Source organism: Cryptomeria japonica, chromosome 3, assembly GCF_030272615.1.
Source record: "Cryptomeria japonica chromosome 3, Sugi_1.0, whole genome shotgun sequence".
In the NCBI taxonomy this organism is placed as follows: Eukaryota; Viridiplantae; Streptophyta; class Pinopsida; order Cupressales; family Cupressaceae; genus Cryptomeria; species Cryptomeria japonica.
In genome coordinates, this window is record NC_081407.1 from 645,410,241 (window position 1) to 645,425,935 (window position 15,695).

General features: G+C 33.3%; 1 long non-coding RNA gene across 1 annotated transcript; it reads right to left on the bottom strand.

Moving 5' to 3' along the window:
* Positions 1-922: 922 nt before the first annotated feature.
* LOC131027801 (uncharacterized) lies at positions 923-6,580 on the bottom strand. Its single transcript, XR_009102537.2, has 2 exons — positions 6,400-6,580; positions 923-1,810 (listed from the first exon to the last, which is right to left on the bottom strand). It is a non-coding gene; the product is annotated as an uncharacterized LOC131027801 (long non-coding RNA).
* Positions 6,581-15,695: the final 9,115 nt, after the last annotated feature.

The window sequence follows — 15,695 nt, forward strand, 5'->3', positions numbered from 1 at the left end:
AGTGTAACGAATATATTCTATATTTAGTATGAGGACTCTTTTCGGTGTTTAGGCATTAAATTTTGACTAGAGGATCAAGGCAACCCCTTTTGGTGGTCTTATTTCATGGGTTTTGATTCTCATTTGAAGGTATAATTTATTAGGTACTTGGGATTGAGTTTATATGTGAATTTTTAGTAGGTATTGTAATGTTATCAATATTACTCTAAATTTGTGTGTTGGTGTTGTCTCTTGTGAAGGCTCTTTTGTTCAATTGTATTTAATGAATATTTTTGTTGATTAATACATTGGTTCAAATTTTAGATGCTAGATTTTTCTTAAAAGGATATATCATCTATTTTATTTAATAATATTACTATGTTTTTTTCTTTCTTGTATATTATTTTAGATTGTATTTTATATGCATCTCTCTTATTAGTTCAAATTCTTGTATCTTAGCTTCATTTGATTTGGTATTAGAGCTTGATCAACTCAAGTCCTAGGTGATAGGAAAAAGATTTTTTATAATAATATTGTTTTGATTAGGAGTGTCCACATAGAATATTTTTCTCTTAGGGGAGATGGAAAGCACATCTAGGCTAGAGGTGGAAAATTTTAATTGCACTACATTTAAGTTATAAAAGCCCAAGATAGAGATTTTTACATAAATCAAAATTTATGAGCTATATCATAAATTAAAACTAGCTATAATATCACCATATGATTAAGTATTATTGGATAAAAAAGGTGAGAAGCCTTATTAGGCTTTTCTTGGTAGATTCTATGTTATATATTTATATGAATATCCACCATAAAAATGCTCTAGAAAAATCTTGCATACATATACTGTTAGGTCCCGAAGACAACTAAGAGGGGGGGTGAATCAATTGTCCAATAAATTCAACCAAAATTAACTTAACCAAAACTTAATGCTTAATGCCAGTAAACCAAACTTTATGTCGGTAGACAGTTTTAACAGTTAATTGCAATACCGGTAAAGATTAATGCATGAGACAGAATGACAATAACATCCACAACACATAACACAAATATTTGTACGTGGAAACCCTGTAAGGAGAAAAACCACGGTGGGAAGCCTTACACACAATCAAATGATACTACTGCAGATAGTATGTGTGTACAATATGGAGTCTGCACATGCAAAAAGGCCAGCTCCCTAGAGCTCACTGCTCAAACACAAAATGGGAGTCACACTGACTACAATTGGATGGTTAAATCCAATGATAATGTACTACTTAAAATAGCATCCTCATATGCTGGATTCAGTACCGGTTTAGCTCGGATTATCTTCTCAAAAACCTTCCTTCAACCTTTAAATGATGTCTGTGTGTATAGCTGTGCTTATCCTCGCATATACCCTATTACAATTCCTTTTCCAATCACATATCAATCTCACAAATGAGATCTTGCATTTATACCATAACCTAAGACCAAAATGTGTAGGTCGACTTACAAAGATAATTACAATAAAATCAATTACAAATAAATCAATATCTGATGCATCATGTCGGCTCAATGCATTTATAATAATAATAAATCATCTCCATAATGTGTCATGCTGATCTGGAATAGATATGCTTGCCAGTGCATAACCTGGACCTATTTGTCGGTAACAAAAAATATGCGAACCCGAATAAACCAATAACCAAATCACCAAAACCAAGTGATCAAATAATGTCTTCGACATAACCAAGTAGTCTCCAAGTCATTCCAAGTGTCGGTGAACAATATAACCTGTCGGTGAACCAAATACCGATGACTGTGCATAAGTCTCTGACTTGTCGATGAACATAACAAGAATCTCCAAGTGCTGATAAGTGTTGACAAGTGTTGACATCAATGACAAAACCATATTAACGTATCCAAAATACCAACATATACTAGGTTAAATCCATAGTTAATAAAAAAATCTATAGAATACACTTTGGAGATGGATATGGCAATTTCATTTTTTTTCTATCGAAAGTAGTAAACCAAATCAATATGTATTATGAGGAGCATCAATAAGTTTCAGACAATTACACTAGAGGATATTAACAAAAAATTGATGACCATTTCAACCACTTAGTAACAATTGAGAGACAAAAAATTATTAAAAGACTAGATATCTAATCCCATGGACCAATAATATTATTGGAGTATTCTACTTGATCACACTCAATTGTGTCTAGTGGAGGCACAATCAAATTTGGGTATGTCTCCATTAGCTCAAACTAGAAGTTTACCTTCTTACTTTTGTCTATATCTTCAGGATCCAACTTCTTGATCTTCTTATCCTGTAGGAACTTTTGTAGCAATTCAAGATCGTCTTTATTCAATTTTTTCTTACATGTGGGAAGAAGTGAGAAAACTATATTTTAAATCTATACACTATATTAATGTCTTCTTTCAATAGAATCATGAAGCGGTCTTTAGGTATTTCCATGGTAGTCAAGACTTGTAACATTATAGAGAAGAAAGTGAGTTCACTATTGAACTCAATAAGATGCTTTCTTTTGTCCTAGAAGACCTCATCATTCCTCCTCTTCCAGAAAAACCATAAAATATGATTAGAAATAATAAGCCAAAATTTGTTCAACTCAAAATTGAATGCATCAACATAACTTGCTAGGATCCCTTGCCAAGAAAAAACAATTTTGTCATTTCAATTAATAGAGCCCCAACAAATAGGGACCACGGACTAATGATATATTTTTAATAAAAAAATGCTCAAAATTTTCAAAAACGTTACACAAATCATAATCTCTACTTTGAAAACCAATATCATGCATGACTTGACCTACAACAAGCTTCTTTGAAACAAAAAGCCAATGAAAACAAGGAAGCTTGGGCTAAAAAAAGATGCCAAATGTGGAACAGAATATATGTAGTGCCCCTCCATGCTTTTCTTTAGATTCTTATTACTTTGACTTGTTAAACTATGTTTGAATCATTATATGTGATTTATTTCGTTGGTGTGCGTGTGTATGAATACATTCATGTGGTCCATGCTATTAGATTATTTTATGATGATTATATGTTTCAGGACATGATTATTGTTATACATTATTTGAGATGGATGATTTTTTATTTCAAATTAACACCATAAGATTAGATGAGAAGTGGATGATTTGTGAGGAGAGGAGACTCAAATTTATAGATTGGACGAGACCAAAATGAAGGGCCAAGATTGATTTTGGGATGAAGGGTTGAGATCGATTTGAGAGGGAGCACATGGATTGAGAGGACAAGGTGTGAGATTCAAGAGATATGCCATAAAGGCATTTCTTGTCTCCACACCTCTCAAGGTTCATGGGGAAGATCTCCCAAGTACATTGGGAAGAGAAAAAGGAATATAAAATTCTTTGGGGGGAGGGAGGAGGAATATAAAATTAGGAGGATGTGACATGAGGGGAGAGAATAAGTGGAGGAATATGAAATTGGAGAATAATGATAAGTATGATTAAGGAAGAATTAATTAGGCTAAGTGGAGATTAGGGAAAGTGATTTGTAGGGATCACTTTAGTTAGGTTAATTAACTAAGTGGGTTTTAGAAGAAATAATGGTTGAGGTGACTTTAGAAGAATGGGGAAATAATTTATTTATTGATAAATTAATTATTGGACTATAGTGATAAGAGTGATTAAATTTGGGTCAAAAGAACTCGAGAATGGTGAGGAGTAGGTTTCGAGGGTTTCAAGGGCAATTTCAGTATGGAGGATTCCCTAACAAGAAGGGTTAGAGAGAACCTTCGATCCCTAGTAATAATGACAACAAATTAATATCAACGGAAGCGAAAGCGACAACAGTGGAAATAAATGTTTCAAACAAAGTGGAGGAAGATTTGGATCTGTGGACAAAACATGCAATTATTGGCAAATTTGTTGGTCTCAAATTCAGCAGGAACATAATAAAAGAATGGGTGCTCAACAATTGGGATTCCAAAGTAGTTATTAAATTCATGCCTAAAGGTTTTTTCATTGTAATCTTCTCAGATGAAGATGTAAGAAACAAAATCTTATCACAACAGAATTAGTTTGTGGAGGAATGTCCGCTTTATTTGCAGCCTTGGCAGCCCAATTTCAACCCATTACCATTAGTGGTTTGCAATCACCTTCTATGGATTAGAATGTACAATCTTCCTCTAGAATATTGAAATGATTCATGCCTCAAAAAAATTGGAAGACCGTTAGGCACTTTGATTGATATTGATAATGGTATATCAGAGAGTGACTCATACTTGTACGCAAGGATGAAGATAGCGGTTGTTCAAAAAATCCCATCTCATCTTTCACTTTTGTCAAGGGATAATGTTTGGATGCAGCAAGTGGAAGTCGAAGAGCACTTTCTGACTTGTGGGAGATGCAGCTTAAAGAACCATCAAAGCGCAGACTGCAGAGTCTTTGTCAAACCTGCAAGGAATCCCAAGAAGTGGGTAGAGAAGTCGAACAATCATGAAGGAAAACTTCATGGGCAATGCTTGGGACATATTCTGTGCAGGGGTCTCCACTGGTGATTTGGGTCCATTTAGAAGGATGATGAACAGAGATCTGGGCTGGCTGTCATAAAATAATATTGAAAAGGTGGCGAGTTTGGGTGATCACATTGCTACCATTCTGAGGTTAATGTAGTGGAATGGTTGTGTTTGGATTATTTTTTTGTTATTGTAAGGACCATATCCTTTTTGAGGGTCCAGTGCATATGTAATATTGTTCATTATTAATATAGGGTGCTATCCCCACAATAGATAGCACTTTAAAAAAAAAAGAGTGATTAAATTTGATTTAATTGACCTTAAGAAGAAGGGAATTAACACAATTAAACTGGTTAATTATGTTGACAAGCTTAAATTAATTAAATATTAATTTAATTAATTTTAGGTGTCTACAATAGTAGTCCTTATGAATTATTTACAGTCCAATTTTTTATTCCAAGGTCTCATAACAATGAGTTGGGACAAAACAATGTTTTTTTCAAAGAATATAAAAGAGAGCAGTCAAACTACTATGACAACTCATAAAGGTTTATTTTCCAGATCAAGAGAGTTTTATAATAGTCATCATTAAGCAAGAAGCATTAACAATCAAAGGGCTTGTATCAAAATTTAGAGGGCATCTTATGAGTACTTAAAATATCATAAGATATCAGCATTGAAGATAGAAATCACAGCTACAAAGGCACAAAACATCCACCATTAATGACTAGCATGGATACACAAAGTAATGGACAATGTTCACTATCAAAAGATAGAATAGTCTGCATAAAATCAACCTAAACAGGGAAAGAACAATGAAGGAATTTGTCAAGACAAACCAGTCATCAAAGCAAAGCTCAATTCCTATCAATAGCCTTTGATAGCGGTTAAAAAGGCAGTGAATACAACACAAAATAGGATAGTGTAGTCAGTATAAACAATGATTATGACTAGAATACACATAAGCACAGAAGTAATGATGAGCAACATAATCTCAGAGGATGGGAATGTACAAGTTGAACACAATGATAATAGAGATGACAAAGAACCTTGATATTTCCATGGCAACACATACATCAGTGACCAACCATTGAGTATATCACGGGCTCATAGAACGAAGATCAGTATTGTTCAGATCCCAATATCAATCAAGAAAATATAATAACATTCAAGAGGGTTATGACTGTTAAAAATGAGGATACAAAGATCACAACAGTGATACCACAAAGTGAAAAAACTCAATCAATGTACAGGTAAAAAATAGTGAAAATCCATACACAGAGCTATGAAGGTGAACCTCTATAGAAATCTAAAAGCAACAATAGTATTCTCGGTCACAATCCTCTCAATAAAATCCACTATCAAATATAAGTGTCAAGCACGGGAGGCTTGGAGTATCCTTAAATTCACTATGTGTAAAGGAAATAGTAACACCTTTCAAAGGTAGCACATTGACAGTGATATCTATAGCCAAGAAACCCCACAGGACTCCATACAAAGTCCTTGTTAATGATTGAAAAGGAATGACCTTGTCACAAAGAGAAAACCCTTAACATTCGATGTACAGTGCAATTGTTGTAGCAATCCTCTAACATGAGGACAGTAAACACAGTGATAAAACAGAGCATAGTAAGCAAGGATTGATATGACAGTCACTGTCATTACAAAACATAACAACCTTCCACAGAATTGCAGTAAATGCATACAACAAAGCACAACCTGTGTGTAAGGAATTAAAGAGGAGATACAATCCATATACTTAAGCACAATAACACTCTTCTATGGTCAAGCCACATTCTAAGATCATGTAGATAAGATATATATAAAGAGCTTCACATAAAACCCTAGATTACATACAAGTTAAAAAGGAAAGGCTTCTACAGAATCCTTTCTTCTAGAAAGATAAATGATAAGAGCATGATAAGAAGAGGAAAAACCATGCATACCAGGCAAAAGAAGCCTCCAAGTCCAAGTCCAAAGCCTGCAAACACCCGCTTCAAGCTCAAACACAAAGATGTGCATGAATGGCAGCCCACAAAGAGCTCCTCCCATAATGCAAAGTGAAAAGAACATATCTTTTAGGTTTGAGTTTCTCCCATGCTTTTTGTTCTCATGCCCTAAATGCATTGGTGGTCTCTTTCCTTTATTTATTTTTAAAACAAATCATGCACTTCATATTTTATTTTTACCATGGTAAAAGACTTATTTTTCATGCCATGCATGTGTAACCCTAAAATGAAGGGGCAAGAGCTTTTATAAGCTCTTTAATTTTTGTTTCACATATTGTTTATAATTAAAATATATTTATTAAAGTTTATTTTTAAAAAAACTTAATAAATATATTTTAATTTATAAAAAGGAAAAATTAAATGCTTTTATAATAATTTAAACATATCTTTATTAATATAATTGTATTAATTATTTTAATAAAGATATATTAAAATTATTTTTTATAAATAATTTAATATAGTATTATTAAGACAAATTTATTAGTTGTTTTAATAAAATTATTTTAAATTATTAAAAAAGGGAAATAAACAAAAATATAGCTCATTATGCAGATTTTACAAAATGGGAGATTTTTTATTTTTTGTTATATTTGGTAGTGGGCTTCATGCAGTTTTCAGAGGGAGAAGTGCTTTTTCAAGGAGCTATTTTTGGCAGATTGGTAGTCAGAGTACCAATTGCATGGAATTTCAATTGAGGGGCTATTTTTCATCATCATAGAGTGTTTTTGATGGATTTTTGCATGTGTTTTACACGCTATTTTAGGCAAATTCGCCTAAGGGTTTATTCATGTAGATTTTTGGAGCTTGCCTTCTATATATTCTTCTCTCCTTGACATTATTTTCTAGTTCTTTCTTTCCTTAACATGATTGTGAACTGACTTGGGGCCTTTCATGATCAAGGATAGCATTGTAGCTTACTTTTATGAGTTTGTAATAGTACCAGTTCCTTTATTTTCAATAAAATAGCAGCATTTTCCTTTTCAATACTTCTTTCACTGTGTTTTTAAGTGGATGATTCGATGAATTTCTATGATTTATCTTTAAATCCTTTGATTTGTCTCATTCAATTAGAATTTGATGTTAAAAGATACATGCTAGGTGCAGGTCCTAGATTGTGTTAATTGATTTTAATGGTTTGTAGCTGTGAAAACCACTCGATTTTCCTCCAAGCAAAGCATTAAGTTTAGCCCTTTTTAGGAAATACTTATGCATCCACATGTTTTGTTGAATTGTGAGAGTTTCATGGCTCTTTGTTAAAGGTTTTGTGAGATAGGCAGGTTGCAGGTCTCAGATAGAAATTTTGGTGCATCACCTCGTAGGATAGGTTTAATTTCAATATTCCTTCTATCCTTTTTCTCGACAAAAATTTATTTGTAGGAGATTCATCATATAGGAAGCCGACCTATAATCTGGAGGCCTACTTTCAATATAGGCATACCCACGGGCCTGAAAGTATTCCCATGTTTCATAGGATTGTTGGGTTTCATACTTAGCATCAGAGGCGCAATCCTTCATGACAACATTAACATCTATCAAAATGCTATCATATTGTGCTACTACTTTTGATCTTGAGGTTGAGTATATGGATATGAAGACAAATTTCTCACATAATAATTTATAGGAGAAGATGATCTGCATATCACATCCAAAGAACTACTTGAGAAGGGTAAGGAAATGTGGTTTATAGGTTGAATGAATCCCTATGGTTTGAAATAGTCTTCTATAATATGGTGTAAAAAAAAGGTGTATTTCTTGGGAGTGGTGTTTATCATTATAAGTTAAATTATCATGTTTACTTATAATAAAATAATGGTTATTTTATCATTATCACTTTGTATGTTAGTGATATGCTCTTATTTAGTAATAATAATGAAACAATTTGAGACTTAAAATATCAACTTTCATTGTATGGTTTGAAATGAAAGGATTAGGATATACTAAATACATAATGAAAATTAGATAGAATAGGACTAACATAAAACTTTATATTGTTTATTTTTTAGCATTTCTTTTCAGATAAATACACTTTTATATGACACCTAAAGATATGGAGGATATTATTTTAGCACCTTAAACTAGTATATTTGTGAGCCTTTTATGTTACGGTCTATACTAGATCAAACAATTTTCCTAAGTTGTTCGATTTGAGTCATTCCATGGCTAATCTTATATGAGAATATTATATTGTAGTGAAGAGAGTCTTCAAAAATCTAGAGGGCACTTCTAAGTATTGCATTTTTTACCATAGTGATATTATGGAGCTTTAGTACTTAATGGATATTTAGGGTTATGTAGATTTAGATTTGGTAGAGAATGTTGACAACATAAGTTTTACTAATAACCATATATTTATCCTGTCTAGTGGTGTTGTGAGTTGGATGAGTAAGTGATACATTTTGGTTACTTTATTCACAACAAAGGTCGAGTGAATGGAAACTACGCTTGCTTGTAAGGACTATATTTTTTGAGATTGTGTTAAAAAATCTAGTTATGTCAAAGAGCAATTAGAGTTTATGTTGATAATTAAAGTGTTATAAACTTGGAAAAGATCATAACCTTTCATGCATAGATGAAGCACATTTATGTATAGTATGCTTTTCTATTATTGTGTTGACACCCATTCTGACATTGAAACAATTCCCAAGACTTATTCCTCTATGTTGCCTTGGTTTTCTTGCAAGACCCTATTGATCCTTACCTCTAAAATATAAAACCTAAAACATTATGGATATTTTTATTTGCCTATATTTTTTAGAGTTCTTCTATTTTTTATAATTCCTCACAAAGAAAATCCTTGCTCCACCCATCACTTCAATAGAAAATTAAATAATTATTCAATGGGAAATTTTGGTCATTATGTGTTTCTCCTCCCTAAATGATTTTGTCATGAGACTTCTAATGCCCGCCAAAATACCCTAGAGAAATAAAGCAAATTCTACTAACAAGTAGAGATAAAAAAAAATTAAAGACCATTCAATACTTCTATATTATCACTAACATACATTAAATACATCATTATCCATTTACAAGATCTCATATACCAACATGAACATAACCATAGAACCATATTACACAAGCAGAATAAATCATTTAAATATTAACACGTCATCGAGTAAACTCTTACAAATATATCCATTCCCTAGGGTATCTTAAGGTCACTACTTGACATAATTTTAACATATCGCATATCCATCTACAACATCACGAACTATTACTCAACTAATCATTAACTTTCCATGCAACTAGAAGAATATTAACACATATGCATAACTCTTTCACATCATATTTTCTTAGGTTCATTTAACATACCAACCAAATGTTCCTAATACCCATCTTGATTCATTAATCACTTAACGCATCATGAATCTAAATGCATTTATCCTTCTCCTACATATGGAAATAGTTTATTTCCTTAAGCACAACCTTTACACAACTCATCAAGAATATTATCCATAATCATATGCAAGATTACAACAACAAGAACTTATCCACTTACAAATACGATACCATGCTAATAAACAAATTCAAGAGTCATATGATACCACAATAATAAACATATTCTAATATTTCAATCCCCTTATTCAACATAGGGTCTTATTCCCAACATAATGATCATCTCTACAACATGAACCAAATAGTAATGCATCATCTTATTACAAGATCATAGTTTCTACATCCTCAAGACCTAATACGTAAGATTGCATGGAACAATCACATAGTCTCTATTGCTACACCACGTCCTAATGCTTAATAATACAAGTTACGTAAGTACATAATCTTACTTCCTTTTATCATAATGCATCATAGATCTATTTAGCCATTTCACCTAGATAATTTTTATTTACAACAATTACTATTCTTTCCATCTTTCATTCCATAGGGTTACACATCACAAATCCAAATGCAACACAAATACATATATACGAGCTTGTTTCTTTTCCACATAAAACTCTTAGATTCTTATTACATAATGAATATCCAATACATCAAGAAATGATAAATGAACACTTCTCCTAAACCACTACATCATATCCTATTTCAATTTCATCTACAAATACATGAAGATACATAATCTCCTTTACATATACAAATCATCATGACACAATGTTTCCTTACTCCAAGTACATAGAAACCAGCTCTAAGAGAATATCCATATAAAGAAGAATCCAAGAATCCAATACACGCATGTTGGCATCCAAGAGGAATGTCCCAATGGAAGAATGCATTCAACCACCCCACCATGTGGAACCAAAAAGCAACCACCTCTATGCTAGGAGATGACATGGGGTTACAACTCACACTCAAGACCTAGGTTGACACCTAACAACTAAGGGACACAACATGACATCACAAAACAACAACAAGAAATAAGAACAATTACAACACATGGCTTAAATCAACAATAAACCCTCTGGAGGTGAAACTAACAAACAAGGCATATGGATAATGGAAACATGTGGGGTAGAGTGTCATCACATTCTTTCCTCATGTGGAATCTATCTCAACCTGGGATCCAATCAAGAGAGAATGATACACAGCTTTAGCGTCTTCCCAATACTAGATTCCAAAACCACCTTCCTGGGCATCATTGGGGCACAAGATCATAATCCTCAGTTTCATTATCTTGATTAGGTGAATTCCTAATTACCAAATCCCACTAATCAATTTTTATTAATGTTATCACTTGCAATTACAATAGAAAACTCTTTGTGTGCTTCCAACTGGTCTAGACCCTTTACTAGTGGTCTATTGCTCAAGACCCCAGTCCTACACATGAATGAGCCCACTCCCCCAACCATGGACCATAACCATGGGGTTAAACACACATCCAAAGAGAATCATAATAGCATAATGAAGGCTCACAAATGATATAGAAACAATCATAGCATATTGAGTACAATCTGACAATAAAAGGACATATAAGCCATACACATGGAAGAGAGCCTTCACCAAATCAACTCAAAGGAAAATCCAATCATGAATGCAATCCATAAATTATATCAAAACCATATCAAATCTTCTACATTGAGGTAAAAGACATCCCATTGGAGTCATGAAATCAATCCCTCAACAACGAGGAATTCTCCCTCTCGCCGGAGCAACACAACGCATATGAAACACCTCAACGGTAAGGCATGAATCCTCTTATTGGAGCACAAGAAACATAATGAATTATCAAAATAAATAAAAGACAACTCTAAGAAGTTCAACACAGTCTGCACATGCCTTTGGAGAAACCACACAACCCAAAAAGACACTAAAACAAGTTAAAAACTGATTTTTTAGGACCCCCGAAACATTCCAGTGCCTCTGGTTTGTAGAGTAGCACCCCTAGTATGTATGGTAGCATTTTTGGTATGTACCATAGCGGTTTTGGACCATTTTATAGTGTTTTGGGTAATTAGGCCTTCATTCTGAGTTTTAGGACTTTAGCTTTCTGGGTGCATTTCCCAGCACCCTGGGTACATTCCCCAGTGCCCCTCGGGTGTAGCCCAGCATCCCTAGTCCATTCCCTAGCATTCCTGGGTGTTCCTATAGCGTTTTGGGGAGATATGCAAAAAAAAAAGCAAAATTAGCACATAAAGCATAGGTACTTTCTCAAAACTGCACAGGGGTTCAATCCAACACACAAACTAGACATAGAGGGACTAGAAGACTCAAATTTTGATGAGGAAATCCAAAAACATAGATATCAAACTCATTGTTAAAAATTTCTTAAGAAAACCCGTCTCCCATAGTGCTCAAATTGACATTTAGAGCACGTAGAACCATAGGAGACACACACAAACTCTGCAACTCCTCAAAAGAACAATCACAAGGCTCAATAAGGCTCAAAAACATCCTCAAACTCAATCACATGGTATGTCCCTTACATTGCATAATCACAGTGACAAAAAGAGTTTTATGTGAAGCTACAGGAAGCCAAAAAATACACAATAGCAATCCGAAACAAAAGAGATTCAAATACAACCTATAGGAATGACCAACATCTAAAGATCAAATCAATTTCCCTTTTACAACACAAGAAATGGGAAAACACAGTCACTCACAAAGAGGACAATTTCCAGAAAATGAATGCTTTGAATTGCAATTTTTCCCCCATTCAATTCACTTTTCCAAAAATTATCAATTTCTGCAATTAGCAATCATAATCACCCAAAATATTTCAAACAATATCCATCAACAAATTGCACAGTCGCAGAGAACCGGAAACCAAAATTTGAAGGAGAAAATCAAACCAACCTGCAATTGCAATCCCAAAGGGTTGAAAATCGGAAGAAGAGAAATCCTCAACAATCCAAAGCTTCAATCCAATCTTCAATCCAAATCCAAATTTCCAGAAGTCTGTCAGATGATTAACCAGACAACATTTGCAGATTGCAATTTAAATAAAAATTAAACTCAAAACTATAGTGCTAAACCGACCAATCGAATAAATCCAAATAACAATATAATTTACCTATCTCGCATAATTTTGAGAAATATATTATTCACCAATATTATTTGCCTACCAATTGAAAATAATCCAATCACGCACCGGGGTACTTAAACTTTCTAATATATGCAATTACCGATAAAATAATATTTGTATAAACACATTTAATAATAATCCATCACCTAATAAAACCAATAAATAAATTAAATAAATAAAACCATATAAATAGGGATTCTCCAATAAAATATAAAATCAAATCATTAATAAATAATAAATTAATTAATAAAGCCAATAAATCAAAACCCAATAATAAATTATCAATTAAATAAAACAAAGAAACAATAAATAAATAAATCATTCAACAATAAATCAAGATAAATTAATAATAAATCGCTAATAAATAAATCAATCTCAACAATAAATAATTAAATAATTCAAAATAATAAATAGATAATCAATAAATCACAAATAAATAATAATTAGATCATTAATCAATAAGTCAATTGAATCAAAATAAATCAATTAATTAGATCAATCTAAATTAATTAAATTCAATTCTCGCAATAAATAATCATCAATAAATAAAATAATAAAATAATTAAACAATAATCACACTATAAAATAACATTATTCCATAAATTAAATTAAATAGAAATCATACGCTCACATACTCAAGCGACTCAACAAGGGAATCATCGATACTAGACTTCTACCACTAACTTGCGTTGTGGCGCAAACTAACAAGGTGAACATCTAAGCCTAGAGTGAAAGAAACCCATGCCATCTCTGTTAGGGGGAAAAGTGAGACTAAGTAAGCAAACCCTAATCCCACTCTCGTGTCCACACTCGTGGAATACGAAAGAGCCTAGGGAGGTAACGCACTTTGGCTACTTCTTGTGCGGAAGAGAGAGCCAAGGATTACCTCTTTAGGTTTCTATTCCCTTGCTATAAATGAGAGATAGGAGAAATGCAAAGTGCAGATTTGAATGATTAACCTAGAATACAAGTATACACAAGCAATTCTAATCTGGAAATGCAGAACAGAGAATCACTAATATACTGCTGAAAAGTACATATTAGGAGACAAATTCAGAGGTGCACCTATGCCAAAAATCTAAGCCAAAATGTCCAAGACAAGAGTGCTATGCCCCTATCCTGATTCTACAGACTGGAAGTTGTAACTGACAAACTGGGACCTGAAGATTGCAAACTATTGTTGTGCCAAAATTTGCCCAAATATGGGAGGACTAGGGCACCACGCCCCTATCTTGGGCAGGACCAAGGTGCCACGCCCCCATCCCAATGGTTTTTGTTGAGATTTGGTCCTTGGAACTGAGTTTGTGTGCTTTGTCGGTCCTGAAATTTACAATGATGCTTGGATCCCGAATCTACACCTGTAGCTGAAAATAGGGTTTCGAGTGGCAATGTAGAGTTTTGCCTTAGTCAAACCCCTATTTCGGTGATTTATGTCGTGCTCTGTGAAGTGTACCTATACCTGCAAACACAATGCACTCAATAAATCATTACAATCAATGGTTAGTAAATTGAAACAATGAAAGACAAAACCATAGCTAATCGACTTATTGCCTCCTAGTAAATGTGAGTATGAAAAATGCTCTCAGATCTAATTATGCATATTCCAGTGACTTGACTACACCTAGATGGAGGATTTCAAAGGTGAAAATGCATGATCTTAGCAAGAATAGCATGATTAAGCTACATGAATGATTGATCTAGCATTATTAAGCTAAAATTGAGCATGATAACATTGCTAAAACTGATAAACTATAAGCTAGATGCCTATAATAACAATGCATAAGATGAGAATGAGATGGGATCAAATGATATGCAAAATGATATGAAATTGGGACCCTTTGAGCTCCAAAATGAGGTTTATTTATAGGATTTCCCAAGGCTAGGGGTGATGTGGCAAGAATCAATGGTCAAGATTGATCTGAAGATATCAATGGTTAAATTGGAGGAGGATGGCAAAGGGGGTTGGATTAAAGGGAACATTTGTCATCTCTATGGTGACAAGTGTCAAGAGGCTTCTAGAAGAGTAGGATGAAAGGGAACACTTAGTGACAAGTGTCACAAAGGTTCTAGAAGATGTTGGATGAAAGGGGACATGGTGGTAGGTAGAATAGGTTAGGTTTAGGAATGGTTAAGTTTAGGAGTGGTAGAAGTTAGGAGAATTTGAATTTAAAAATTCAAAAAGGATGAAAAGCCTAATTAATCTCAACAACTCATGGATTTGATTTGTTTTAATTAATTAGGATTTAGAAGAAATGATTTTGGATGGGGGAATTAATTAATTAAAGGGGTGAAATGAACCTATTAAATAAATCCTTAGATTTATTAATAAGTAGATGAAAGGGGAAATTTAATCAAATTGCTTAGTGAATTCAATTAAATTGGGAAGGAGAGGTTAATTAAATAATTGCTTATTTAATTAATTATCTTCAAACCATTTGTAGGTGTATACATTTTGCCCCTCTTTGAAGCGAAGTGTGATGACGCGTTGATTCAAAGAATAATCTCATTTTGATGGTGGTATTGATTTGATAGGATGCCCCAGCTCTTGATTGCTAAATCTTAGTACGATGATGCCCCCTCGGGAGATCAATTGAGATAATTGATCTTTGGAGTTTTTGCGAGATTGATATCCCGATAGATTTGATTTGATTTCTGCAACTATGGTTTGATGAAAATGCAAGTTCTTCTATTAGCTTGATTGCTTAGATTAGTAAGATTAAAAAATCTTGATTGATTAGATTCAATCTGGTTTCAGGAAGGA